The following is a 14,477-nucleotide window of genomic DNA, read 5'->3' as shown; positions in this document are numbered from 1 at the left end:
CCTCGCAGTCTACCTGCGGAGGCTGCCGGGAGTCCTGAACGAGGGCCGCTCGCCTCAGAGGGCGGCAACTGGCCGCCTCCTCGGCTTCCGGCGACACTTCGGAACGCAGCCCCGCCCTTTCACACGCTGACGTAGGCGCAGGAAGGGCCCCGCCCCTGCGCCGCGGGCGCAGCCAGGAGCGCAGGGCCCCGCCCCCGCACCGCCCTAGACGCACGACGCCGACGTCGGCACCGCCCGGCGCCATGACGCACGCCGCAGACGCCGACCGCGCATGCGCGAGCCGCCACGGAAGACGTGGGAAATCTTGACAACCGTGTGTGGCGCGTGGATGGATGCCGCGCGCTCGTTTTTCACTTTCTGCGCCGTGTAGTTCGAGGACGCATCGGGACACCAATTTATTCTGGAAAATTTTAAATAAGATGGGCACTGCTTTTATGTGCAGTTTTTGAAGATAGAATTTTTTAGATAGCCTGATCTCAAAGAATGAATTTTGTCTTTAAAAACACTCTCCAAAATTAAAGTTTGCCAAAGTAAAATGTTTTCATAGTTTAACACATGAACTTGTTAAAATTTAATTTTTATACATGCCATGTTTAACAGATGCCTCACCAGATTGAAATTTTAACAATAAGCTCTCAGGAGCTGGTGCAAGTAACACCAGCAGGCCACTGTAGTTGCCATTGAGGTTGCTGGAAAGAGACAGGGAGATCTCCCCCAGAATGCCGGGGATGTTTTGTTTCCTGTTAGGACTTTCTGGGTGTTAAAATTCCTGGAGCCAGCATTGTGACACAGCAGGTAAAGCTGCTCTCTGCAGCGCGGGCATCCCATATGAGGTCTGGTTACCATCCCGGCAGCTCCACTTCCAATCCAGCTCCCTGCCAATGGCCTGGGAAAGCGCAGAAGATGGCCCAAGTGCTTGGGGCCTGCAGCCACCTGGGAGACCTGGAAGAACTCCTGGCTCCTGGCTTTGGCCTGGCCCAGACCTGGCCGTTGTGACCATGTGGGGCGTGAACCAGCAGATGGAAGACCTCACTCTGTTCCCCTACGCCACCCCATAACTCTACCTTTCAAATAATTAAAGTAAATCTTTAAAAAACATTCCTGAATTTTACAATTAACCATTTGTGTGTCTCTCAGTTTGTATGTTTTCTGTCATTAAGAAAGTGTATTCATAAAGTGATGAAAATAATTAAAGCATCTATCAGTGTTTTTTAAAGCTAGAGAGAAGTCTTCAGGTATTTTTTTTAGCAAAGAATTGAACTGCCTCAGAGAGTCAATAAATAATGCTTAGAACTGATGTAATGACAAACAATAAAGCTGATGAGGATGTGGGGAAAAAGGTACCCTAATCCACTGTTGGTGGGAATGTAAACTGATAAAGCCAGTTTTATTTCTTTGAAAAGCAAAGTGACATAAGGAGAGGAAGGTAGTATGGAGATGCCTCAAAAATCTGAATACAGACCTACAATATGACCCAGCCCTCCCACTCCTGGGAATTTACCCAAGGGAAATGAAATCAGTAAATACTATTTGTTGAACTCTACTTAATATAGAGTTAATCGTGTGTATAAAGTCAGTTGAGGATGGATCTCAGTAAAAAGAGTGGGAATAAGAGAGGGAGGAGGAAGTTTGTAACAATAAAGCTGTACAGTTCTGCATGCATCCCTACAGACTTACTTCTTTTTTTTTTTTTTTTTTTTTTTTTTTTTTTTTTTTTTAACAGGCAGAGTGGACAGTGAGAGAGAGAGACAGAGAGAAAGGTCTTCCTTTGCCGTTGGTTCATCCTCCAATGGTGGCCGCGGCCGAGCATCACGCTGATCTGAAGGCAGGAGCCAGGTGCTTCTCCTGGTCTCCCATGGGGTGCAGGGCCCAAGCACTTGGGCCATCCTCCACCGCACTCCTTGGCCACAGCAGAGAGCTGGCCTGGAAGAGGGGCAACCGAGACAGAATCCGGTGCCCCGACCGGGACTAGAACCCGGTGTGCCGGCGCCACTAGGCAGAGGATTAGCCTAATGAGCCGCGGTGCCGGCCCCCTATAGACTTACTTCTAAGGGTACAATTTTAAAATTTGCTATGTGACCCCAAATCCCATTAAGCTGGGTGGTAAAAATGCCATCTTAAGTGTTAAAGTGATCATATTAAATGTTAAAGTGAACATATAGATGAGTTGTATTATGAGAGCAGTGGAAGATGACCCGAATCCTTGTTTTCCTGCTACACAGGAGAGACCAGATGGAGTTTCAGGCTCCTGAGTGTGGCCTAACCCAGCCCTTGGCAGTTGAGACCATTTGGAGAGTAATGATGAAAGATCTCTCTCTATCTCTCATTCTCTTTCTGTAACTCTGCCTGCCGAATAAATAAATCTTTAAAAATAAAGAAAATCAGGAAAGGGTTAAATGATAGGGACTACTGGACTTTAAAGATTGGACATAGCAGATTTTCATATTTTCTAGAACCCTGAAAATTGATTATATCTAGTTATTTCTGATGTTGCTAGTAAAATCCAAATGATCATTTTGTTAAGTTACCATATATTAACCAAACTTCTAGTCAAAAATCAATCATCCATACCTGTGACTTTTTAACATGGCTGAGAACCAAATAAAAGTATCATGCTGACGAAGTGAAATTGAAGAAATCTAAAAGATGAAGGGCCAGTGCTGTGGCCTCGTGGGTAATGCCACCGCCTGTAGTGCCAGCATCCCATATGGGCACCGGTTTGAGACCCGGCTGCTCCACTTCCAATCCAGCTCTCTGCTATGGCCTGGGAATGCAGTGGAAGATGGCCCAAGTCCTTGGGCCCCTGTACCCACATGGGAGACCCGGAAGAAGCTCCTGGCTCCTGTCTTCATATTGGTGCATTTCTGGCCATTGCAGCCAATTGAAGAGTGAACCAGCGGATGGAAGACCTCTTTCTCTCTCTCTGCCTCTCCTCTCTTGGTGTAACTCTGACTTTCAAATAAATAAATAAATCTTAAAAAAAAAAAGAAATCTAAAAGATGAATAATTTCAAACACATATTGTCTACTTAGTAGCAATTTAATTTATGACATGAATGAACCCATTATTCTTTTGTTTTTAAATTTTAATTTGGGACAAAGATATAGAGATCATGCCCAGTGCTGATCCACATGATGCCCATGATGGCCAGAACTGGGCCAGGCCAAAGCTGAGAGCCAGGAACTCAATCCAGGTCTACCATGTGTGGGTGGCAGGAACCAACTTACTTGAATTATCACCACTGCTTCCCAGGGTCTACATTAGGAAGCTGGAGTCAGCAGCTTGAGCCAGGTATCAAACACTAAGCTAGGGTCAGCGCTGTGGATTGTAGGCTAAGCCTCCGCTTGCATCACCCAGATCTCATATGGGCACCAGTTCACATCCCGGCTGCTTCTCTTCAGATCCAGCTCTCTGCTATGGCCTGGGAAAGCAGTAGAAGATGGCCCAAGTCCTTGGGCTCCTGCACCCATGTGGGAGACCCACAAGAAGCTCTTCTACTGGCTTAAGTTGGCCCACCTCCAGCTCCTGCCGTTGTGGCCATTTGGGGAGTAAACCAGTGAATAGAAGACTTTTCTCTGTCTTTTCCTATCTCTGTCTGTAATTCTGCCTCTCTAAATAAAAATTAAAAAAAAAAAACACTAAGTTAAACACCTGCCCCAGTTTTTAAAAATGAATTTTATTAAAGAGAAAGACAGGGTGAGCCCATTTTTTTTTGTTTTTTGAAAACATAGACAAGCAATACTTAGGAATAGGAAGGATTTTTTTTAAATCTAATGGACAATATCTATGAAATATCTACAACTACCATCATGTTTAATGGATAATTGAACAATTTCCCCCTAAGATTTGGGAAAAGGCAAAGATTTTTGCTCTCATAATGTCTATACAATATTGTACTGGAGTTCATAGCCAAGACAAGAAAAAGAAATGCAAGTTAGAGTGGGCATTTGGCCTAGCAGTTAAGATCCTGGTTAAGAGGGCCAGTGCTGTGGCATAGTAGGTTAAGCCTCCACCTGCAGCACTGGCATCCCATTTGGGTACTGGTTCTCATTCAGGCTGCTCCACTGCAGATCTGGCTCCCTGCTAATGGCCTGGGAAGGCAGTGATGGATGACCCAAGTGTTTGAGCCCCTGTGCCCATGTGGGAGAACTCTCTCTCTCTCCCTCTCCCTGTCCCTCTCCCTCTCCCTGTCCCTGTCCCTCTCCCCCTCCCTCTCCCTCCCCCTCCTTCTCCCTCTCCCTCTCTCTCCCCCCTCCCTCACCCGCCCCCCATGGCTCTGCCTCTCAAATAAATAAATAAAGCTTTTTCTTTTTTGACAGGCAGAGTTAGACAGTGAGAGAGAGAGACAGACAGAAAGAAAGGTCTTCCTTCCGTTGGTTCACCCCTCAATGGCCGCTACAGCTGGTGTGCTGCACCAATCCGAAGCCAGGAGCCAGGTGCTTCCTCCTGGTCTCCCATGCAGGTGCAGGGCCCAAGCACTTGGGACATCCTCCACTGCTTTCCCTGGGCCACAGCAGAGAGCTGGACTGGAAGAGGAGCAACCGGGACAGAATCCGGCGCCTGGATCAGGACTAGAACCCGGAGTGCTGGCGCCGCAGGCCAATTGAGCCGTGGCACTGGCCATAAATAAATCTTAAAAAATAAAAGATCCTGTTTAAGATGCAGCATCCCATATCAGAATGCCTGGGTTTAATTCCTGGATCTGGCTCCCCTGTGATTCAGCATTGATGGCTTGGTCATTGGGTTCCTGCCACCTACATGAGAGGCCTGGCTAGCTTTCTGAACTCCCTGCATTGGCCCCAGCCTGGCCTGGGGCTATTGTGAGTACCTAGGGAGTGAACCAGTGGGTAGAAGCTCTTTTCTCTCTGCCACTCAAATACATTTTAGAAAATTTAAGAAGTCATAATGATTATAATGAACAAAATAAAACTGTCTTTACTTCCATATATTATGACTGTGTTCAAAGAAAATTCAAAATAACTTTTAAATTACTATACCAACATAGTTAAGTGCTTCAGAGTCATGAGTTGAAGGGAAATATCCAAAAATCAGTTGTATTCCTCTAACAAACATTTGAATTGCTACACAGAACATAAATTTTAAAAATTATTTTGGGAGTAAGCATTTAGCCTAGCAGTTATGATACTCAAATCCGATATCAGAGTACCTGGGTTTGGCTCTTGACTCCAGCTCCTGCTCCTGAAGCTAACTTCCCACCAATGCAGACCCTGGGAGGCAGTAGTGATGGGTCAAGTAATCGGGGTCCTGCCAGTTTTGTGGGATTGTGTTCTCAGTTCATGGCTTTGACCACAAATCAGCCCTGATCATTGCAGGCATTCGAACAAACAGATGAGAGCTCTCTGTCTATGCCTCTCAAATAAAATGTAAAAGGAAGAATGGCAAAGCCATGATAAAATATTTTTTGATTTTGACTAGAAAAAAAATCATCTAGGAACAATTTTATCATAAAATATGCAAAGTACCAAAAAAAATCCAAACCATTATTGACATAAATTAAAGATGACCCAAATAAATGGAAATAGGCACCATTTTACTGGATCAGAAAATTTAATATGGTTTATTTTGTGGGGGGGGATACCTGTGTTTATTATCCTCAAATAGCATCTACGGTTTACCCACTCACAATCTCCAGAGCAGCGCTAGGAGGTTGGTTCTGTTTCACAGCCCATTTTACAGATGTGCAAAGTGAGGCACACTGAGACTCAAAGACACCCCCCACACACATCATCCACAAGATGGTAGATTTGAGCTCTGAACCCATGTGGGAAGATTAATATTATTTAAGTGTCCACTGTCTTTATCCTATGTTTACCAATATCAATCTATGTATTAAATGCAATTCCAATCAGAATTCAAGTAGACTATTTTACAGAAATGGGTAAAGTAGTTTTGCAGTTTAAATGCAAATGGAAGGACCTAGAATAGTGAAAAAAAACTTGACTTACGAGCATATTTTAAACAATATAACCTACATGGTTTCAAAAGTTAACAAAGTTATAGTAATCAAGATAGTATAACATTGCACAAAGACAAAAAGGGAACAACATAGTTCAGAAATATACCCATATATATAGTGAATTGATTTTCAACATTTCCAATGCACTCCAAAGGAAAAGAAAAATCTTTCTAACAATGGAAACAAAGAGGGGCCGGCACTGTGGTGCAGCGGATTAAAGCCCTGGCCTGAAGCACCGGCATCCAATATGGGTGCTGGTTCTAGTCCTGGCGGCTGCTCCTCTTCCGACCCAGCTCTCTGCTATGGCCTGGGAAGGCAGTGGAGGATGGCCCAAGTGCTTGGGCCCCCGCACCCACATGGGAGACCTGGAGGAGGCTCCTGGCCCCTGGCTCCTGGCTTTGGATCAGCGCAGCTCTGGCCATTGCGGCCATCTGGGGAGTGAACCAGCGGATGGAAGACCTCTCTCTCTGTCTTTACCTCTCTCTGTAACTCTGTCTTTCAAATAAATAAAAATACAATCTTAAAAAAAAAAAGGAAACAAAGGAGCTGCTTGTCTATGTACATAGTTGGTGGGGTGACACATCCAATACTCCAAAACTGAGCAGAAATCTTGAGACTAAAAAAAGGAAGAATAAAGTTCCATGAAAGTATAAAAGTATACTAAGGCAACTTACACACAGGATTCCAGAAGAGGGTAGTTGGTTGTCTAGACAGAGCTACAGCAAGGCTTATTTGATTATTCCACACAGAGCAGTAAAAGAGGCAAAGTTTTATACTTTTAAAAATCATACAGGAGCTGGGGGTTGGAAGTTGTGTTACAACATTGTTTTTCAATTCTTCAGGAATAGGGCTGTTAGGCATCTCACTGGCCTAGTGCACCTTATCAGAAAGGCTTTGGGTAGCCATTAAACTTTATGGCTGGAGAGTGGTGGCTGTTAGGCTGAAGGTGGCCAATTTCCTTCTGAAATAAAGACTCGATCTGGCTTTTCTATGGTTTACTCTTGCACACTGATATCATTGCTGAAAAAATTATCTGTGATTCCTCCCTCATGGCAGACTTGAAAGATAATTTGAATTGGCTCATATGCCTTGTACCATGAATATGTACCACCCATATCATATCACTCGTCAAAGATTTCTGCTTCCAGCCAAGATACAATTATGGGAACTAGGTTTAGCCTGCTGTCAGAAATAAGTAAAGAAAAAATCAGAGAAAATATATGAAACAATCAACTTCTAGACTTTGGATATGGAGCAATAAATGCCAGTGATGCCTGTGTAACCAGAAACAAGATGAATTGCGTGATTTCCCAAGTTTACTGCTTGAAGACAGGTGCTCCCAAGTCCTGATGCAAAGAAAGAAACCAAGTGGATTCTGGCGATCTTTCTGGGTTGAGGGAAAGGTCCAGGAAGGCCTAGGAAGCTAGCGTTCAAAGAACAGAACACTGGAGAGGGGAATAAAGAACAGAGAACTCTACAAACCTCAGGGAACACTTTCGGCTTCTGCTGAGGAATAGGAAACTACCCAAGGGAACAGAACGGCCTGAAAGCATTGGAGGATGTAATACTTAGGGCTTGCAAACAGCTCAGAATATTTTATATTACCACCAGCTAGCATGAAAAGCTCTAAAATTCAAGGAGCACCAAGTAAAGTACTCAGAAGATCTTCCCTTAGGAAGGGGTAGAAACTGTCTTACACCAAAAAATTTCTGTAAGCTGTGGAACAACTCCAAGTGACATAATATGCAAACATGTGCATTCTTTCATTATTTCTCTAATTTGATAGAAAATATAATGCCACAAAAGTTTAATGAACACAAAGCAGAAGGAATGTGAAGGACACAAGACACATCATAATCAACTTTCTTAAAGGGAGTGGGGCGGGTACTGTGGTGCAATAGGTTAAACTACTGAATTCCTACACAGTGCCTGGGATTCAGTCCCGCCCCTGCTTCTGATCCAGTTTCCTACTAACACACTCCCTGGAAGCAAGGATTAGCTCAGGTACTTGAATCCTACCACCCACTTGGGAGACCCGAATGGAGCTGCAGGCTCCTGGATTCAGCCTGGCCCAGCCCTAGCTGTTGTGGGCATTTGGGAAGTGAACCACTAGATGGAAAAAGAGATAACGATGCCAACAGTAATAAACCAGAAAGCCATATTTTTTACATTAGTTACAGAAAAAGTAGATTTTTGAACACAGACTATGACCAGGGATGAAGTAGATTATTTCTTAGTGAAGAACTCATTAAGAAGATATAATATTTCTAAATATTTATGGAACTAATAATAAATTCAAAATACAGGAAGCAAAGTAAAAAGACTCCAAAGAGAAATATACAAACTCATAATTAGATATGGAGATTTCATCACTTCTCCCTCCACAATTGAAGATACAGAAAACTCAGTAAAGAGTTTATTCAGTAAGTTTATTTTATAGAAGAAATCAGTAGGATACAGAAAATTTAAATAACATTTTCAATTTAACAGTCAACCAACTTGATGAAATTCACACCTACAGAACACTGAGGGGGTAAAAAAGGATTACAGAATACATCATCTTTTTTTCTCCACATGGAATATTAAACCAAGTTAGACCATATTTTGACCATAAAATAAGTATCAATAAGTTCAAAATTGTCAGTAGAATTTTGATAAATAATGCAAAGATACCAGGAAAATCAACAAGTGTATAGAGGCAAAACAAACTTTGATTAACTCATGAGCAAAAGAAGAAATCAAACTAGAGATAAATATGTTGAACATAATGAAAATTAAAGCAGCATTTCAAAACATATGAAATGGGGGATGGCATTGTAACACAACAGGTTAAGCTGCCAGTGTGTAGCATCCTCTATTGGAGTACTGGTTTGAGTCCTGGCTGTTCCACTTTTGATCCAGTGTCCTGCTAATGTACCTGGGAAGGCAGAGGAAAATGGCCCAAGTGCTTGGGCATCTGTACATGGGAGACCTGGATGAAGCTCCTTGTTCCTGGTTTTGACCTGGTCCACTCCTGCTATCGCAGCCATGTGGAGGAAAGAACCAGCAGATGAAAGATTTCTCTCACTCTCTCTGCCTTTCAAATTAATTAAATCTTTAATTAAGTAAATGTTTGAAAAAATACATGTGAGCCTCATACATCGAACAAGACTCAACAGAGCAAGGGTGACGACTCCAGCACCCACCACATACAATGCATTATGCTTCAAGAGACAGTGAGAGCACCTAGCATATCCAGGCCCTAGGGCCCTAAAAGTAAGAGTGCCTGCTCCCTCAGACTGGGGGCTCATCCTCCTCATCACTACCATCTTTTGTCCAAACACTTGAAACAGTCTCTTTGATGCTGGAACCTGCAGCCCTGGGACTCAGTCAAGGTCTCCTTTTTCCCACTCAGTCTGTTCACTGAGGCTCAGAGCTGCCTGGGCACTAGGGACAATTTTGCAGCAGCATCTGAGCATACAATAGGGAGTGTGCAATGCTCTGGACAACAAGCACATTTGGGAGGGTAGGCATGCTGGGGACAGTTCACCTGCTGTGAACTGTGCACCTAGTTCACTCCCAACACCAGCCCAGAAAAGGGCCTGCAGTCCCAAGTTTCCTACCACACAACCTCAGACTCTGCCACCGACAGTAGCTGGGCTTTCTGTACCGCATCCATCCTTGGCATCACTCTGGGCTCTTGCCCCTCCCATAAATAACTGGCTGGGCTTTCCATGCCCTACCAGCATAGCACAACACTCACTCAGGGCTCTCACCCAGGATTTCTGTCTCTGCCTAGCCCAGAACCCAGTGCGCTCACTCAGAGATCTGGACTGGACTTTCCATACCCCACCCAAACCAGCACAACACTTGCTTGCTGGGGACTCTGGTCCAGAGTTTCTGTGCCTGCCTCCCTGCCCATCCTGCCCCATGCCAGTGTAGGACATGAGGCTCCATCCCCTCCCAGGGAAGCTACTAGGTTTCTAAGTTCCTCCAAGGCTACTTTGCTGCTGCTCATAAGTAAAGATGAAATAAAGACTTTCCAAGACAAGCAAAAACTGAAGGCATTCATCAAAAACTAACCAGCCTTACAAGTGACACTTAAGGATGCACTCCATACAGAAACAAAGAAAGATAATCTTCATCATGGAAGAGTGTGAAAATAGAAAACCTACTAGAAAAGTAACAAGGATATTAAAATCAAACAAAATAGATTTTATAGGAAAATGGTAAGACAGAGTCATTACTTATCAATAATAACACTTGGATATGGGAGACTTTGATGGAGTTCCTGGCTCACGTCTTTAGAATTGCCTAGCCCTGGCTGTTGTGAACATTTGGGGAGTGAACCAGTGGATGGAAGATCCCTTTCTCTCTGCCACTCTACCTTTCAAATAAATAAATAAATATTTAACATTATACAGTTTAAAGCCTTAAACTTGATCTAGAGTGGAGAAGATGAAGCAGAAGAAAGAATATCTGATCTTAAAGACAGGTCTTTTGAAATATCTCAGTTGGCCAAAAGCACAAGAAGAAAATATTTAAAAGAATGAAAATAATGTTTGAGGTTTCTGGAATACCCTTAGATGAATAAATATTTGAGTTATAGGGGTCCCCAAAGGAATGGCAAAAAGGAGAAGCTTAGAAATCCTACTCAGTGAAATTATAGTAGAAAACTTCCCCAATTTAAAGAAAGATGTGGACATCCCAACACAAGAAGCTCACAGGCCCCAAATAGAAAGGATCAGAAAAGAATGTCACTACTACACATTATAGACAAACTTTCAAAAGTGCAACACAAAGAGAATTCTAAAATTTTCAAGAGGAAAGTGCCAGATCATTTTTAAAAGAACTCCCATTAGATTGACAGCAGATTTTTCAACAGAAACTTCAAAGCTGCCAACCCAGAACACTTTATGCAGTTAAGTTCTCTTTCATAAAGATGAAACAAAGACTTTCCAAGACAAGTAAAAACTGAAGACATTCATCAAAAACTAACCAGCCTTACAAATGACACTTAAGGATGCACTCCATACAGAAACAAAGATAATCTTCATCATGGAAGAGTGTGAAAATAGAAAACCTACTAGAAAAATAACAAGGATATTAAAATCAAACAAAATAGATTTTATAGGAAAAATGGTAGGACAGAGTCATTACTTATCAATAATAACTATAAATGTAAATGGAATAAATCCCCTAGTTATAAAAGGTACAGACTGGCTATGAGGGTTTCTAAAAAAAGACACAACAACATGTTGCCCACAAGAAATGCACTTAACCAGTAAAGACACAATAAACTGAAAATGAAAGGATGGAAAAATATAAGCCACATACATGGTACTCAAAAATGAGCCAAAGTAGCTAAGCTAATAGAAAAAATAGAATTTAAGATAAAAACTGTTATAAGAGACAAAGAAAGTCATTATATGGCAATCAAGAGATTAATTCAACAAGATGATATAAACACCCAATGCTGGGCACCCAGTTTTATAAAGTAAATGTTAGTGGGTCTAAAGTGAGACATAAGCTCCAATTCAATAATACTGAAGAATTTTAACATCCCACTTTCATCAATGGACAGATAAACCAAATAAAAAATTAACAAAGAGATAAATGAGTTAATCTATATTATGGATCAAATGGACCTAACAGACATTTACAGAACATTCCATCCCAATGTGGTGTAGAATACACATTCTTTTCATCACTATATTCCATATATTTTCCATCAAATATTCCATATTTGATAGGATAGACCATCTAAGTAGGCCATAAAACAAGTCTTAACACATTCAAAAAAACAAAAAGATAATTTATATTTTTCTAACTACAGTGGAATAAAGGTAGAAAATTAAAATAGAAGAAACTCTAGAAATTATGCAAATACTTGGAGACTGAATAACATGTTCCTGAATAAACAATTAGTCATTGAAAATATCAAAAGGAAAATGTTAAAGTTCCTTGAAATTAATGAAAATAGAAATATAACTTCTCAGTATGTATGGAATACAGAAAAAAGTGCTAGTAAAGAAGAAGCTTTATAGCAATAAGTACTTACCTAAAAATAATGGAAAGGTATCAAATAAACAACCTAACAGTGCATCTCAAGAACCTAGAAAATAAGAACTAACCAAATCCAAAATTAGTAGAAGAAAAGAAATAATAAAAACTAGAGATGAAATAAAAAAATTTTTAAATAATACAAAAGATTAATTAAATAAAGAGTTGGTTTTTTGAAAAGGTAAACAAAATTGATATTGTTATCCAGACTATTCAAGAAAAAAGGAGAGAAGATTCCAATAAATAAAATCAAAGGTGAAAAGGGTCTTATTACAATTGATTCCACAGAAATACCAAGAATCATTAGTAATTATTATAATCAACCTGTGCCAACAAATTGGAAAACCTAGAAGAAATGGGTGAATTTCCAGGGGGGCATATAACTTACCAAAATTGAATTGTGAAGACTCAGAAAACCTGAGCAGACCAACAACTAATGATGAGATTGAATCTGCAATAAAGTCTCCCAACAAAGAGAAGTCCAGGACAGATGGCTTCACTGCTGAATTCTACCAAACTTTTAAGGAAGAACTAACACCAACTTTTCTCAAACTATTCCAAACAACTGAAAGGGAGGGAACCCCTCCAAATTCATTCACAAGTTCAGCTAAACCAGACAATAATACAACCACCACAACAAAGGAAAGCTATAAGAGACTATGACAAATATAGACTCCTCAACAAAATACTGGTGAATCTCATCCAACGATACCTCAAAAATATCGTATACCCTGGCCAAATAGTACTTATCCCAGGAATATATGAATGATTCAACAAAAGCAGATCAATAAATGTAGTACATCAAAAAACACCATGAAGAATAAAATTCACATGATTATTTCAATAGATGAGAGAAAAGCTTTTGATAAAATACCACATCCATTCATGGTAAAAACATTGAACTAATTGAGTATAGAAGGAACAGATCTGAATACAATAAGGCTATGTATAACAAGCCCACACTCAAACAACATATTCAATGGGAAAAAGCTGAAAGCATTCCCACTAAGACTTGAAATCTGACAAGCACATGCACTCTTGCCATTCTTATTCATTATACTTCTAGCCAGAACTTTTAGGCAAGAAAAAGAAATAAAAAGCTTACAAATAGTAAGAGGAAGTCAAATTACCCGTGGTTGCAGATGACATGATTCTTTATATAGCAGAACCAAAAGCCCCCACTAACATACTAACAGAACTGGTAAGTGAATTCATCTAAGATGCAGGATACAAAATCAACACGCAAAAATTAGTATACACCAGCAATGATCTTGCTGAGAAAAAACGTAGAGGGGGAACCCCATTCACAATGGCTATAGAAAAGTTAAATATTTTTGGAAAAATTTAGCCAAGATTGCAAAATGCTTCTACAGTAAAAATTTGAAATATTAATGACGGAAATGAAAGAAAATGCCAAAAATAGGAAAAACGTTCCATGATTACAAATTGGAAAAATTAATATTATCAAAATATCTACATGACCTGAAATGATTTACAGATTCAATGCAATTTCAATCAAAAAATCCCAGTGACATCCTTCACAAAAATAGAAAAGACAATCTTAAAATTCACATGGAGGCATGTAAGACCCCAGATATGCAAAGCAATTGTGAACAATAAAAACAAAGCTAGAGGTATCACAATATCACATATATCACATATTTCAAATTATGCAACAGGGTTGTTATAATCAAAACAGTGTTGTACTAGCAAAAAAACAAAAACAAAAACAAAAAACAAAAAACCAGACTTATAGACCAATGGGACAGAATTCCACACATCTACAACTAACTTATCTTTGACAACAGTGCTAAAGACGTTCTCTGTAGAAAGGACAGACTCTTCAGAGGGCCGGCGCTGTGGCACAGTGGGTTAACGCCCTGGCCTGGAGTGCTGGTATCCCATATGGGCGCTGGTTCCAGTCCTGGTTGCTCCTCTTCCAATCCAGCTCTCTGCTGTGGCCTGGGAAAGCAGTAGAAGATGGTCCAAGTCCTTGGGCCCCTGCACCTGTGCAGGAGACCTGGAAGAAGCTCCTGGCTCCTGGCTTCAGATGAATGCAGCTCTGGCCACTGTGGCCAATTGAAGAGTGAACCAGCGGATGGAAGACCTTTCTCTCTCTCTCTCTCTCTCTCTCTCTCTCTCTCTCTCTTCCTCTCCTCCCTCTGTGTGTAATTCTGACTTTCAAATAAATCTTTAAAAAAAAAAAAAAGACAGTCTCTTCAATACATGGTGTTGAGAAAACTGAATTTCCACAAGTAGAAGTTTGAAATAAGATTTTTACCTGATATGCAATTCAAAATGAATCAAAGGGACCAACGCCGTGGCTCACTTGGTTAATCCTCCGCCTGTGGCGCCGGCGTCCCATATGGGCACTGGGTTCTAGTCCCGGTTGCTCTTCTTCCAGTCCAGCTCTCTGCTGTGGCCCAGGAGTGCAGTGGGGATGGCCCAAGTGCTTGGG

At 41.2% G+C, this 14,477-nt stretch overlaps 1 protein-coding gene across 10 annotated transcripts in view; it reads right to left on the bottom strand.

Annotated features, from left to right (window-relative positions):
* Nucleotides 1-150, bottom strand: part of LOC103350869 (coiled-coil domain-containing protein 7) — an 87,818-nt gene extending 87,668 nt beyond the window's left edge. For 9 of the 10 annotated variants that reach the window (XR_016219270.1, XR_016219269.1, XR_016219272.1 and 6 more), the window contains exon 1: nucleotides 14-150. The gene's annotated coding sequence lies outside the window, so the exon portion shown is untranslated. The remainder of the gene's footprint in view (nucleotides 1-13) is intronic. The other variant, XM_089311893.1, reaches the window with a different exon arrangement.
* Nucleotides 151-14,477: the final 14,327 nt, after the last annotated feature.

Source organism: Oryctolagus cuniculus, chromosome 13 (genome assembly GCF_051225735.1).
Source record: "Oryctolagus cuniculus isolate XC-2025 breed Fujian yellow rabbit chromosome 13, ASM5122573v1, whole genome shotgun sequence".
Taxonomy (NCBI): Eukaryota; Metazoa; Chordata; class Mammalia; order Lagomorpha; family Leporidae; genus Oryctolagus; species Oryctolagus cuniculus.
The sequence above is the reverse complement of the archived record's forward strand: the minus strand, read 5'-3'. Positions and strand labels throughout refer to the sequence as shown.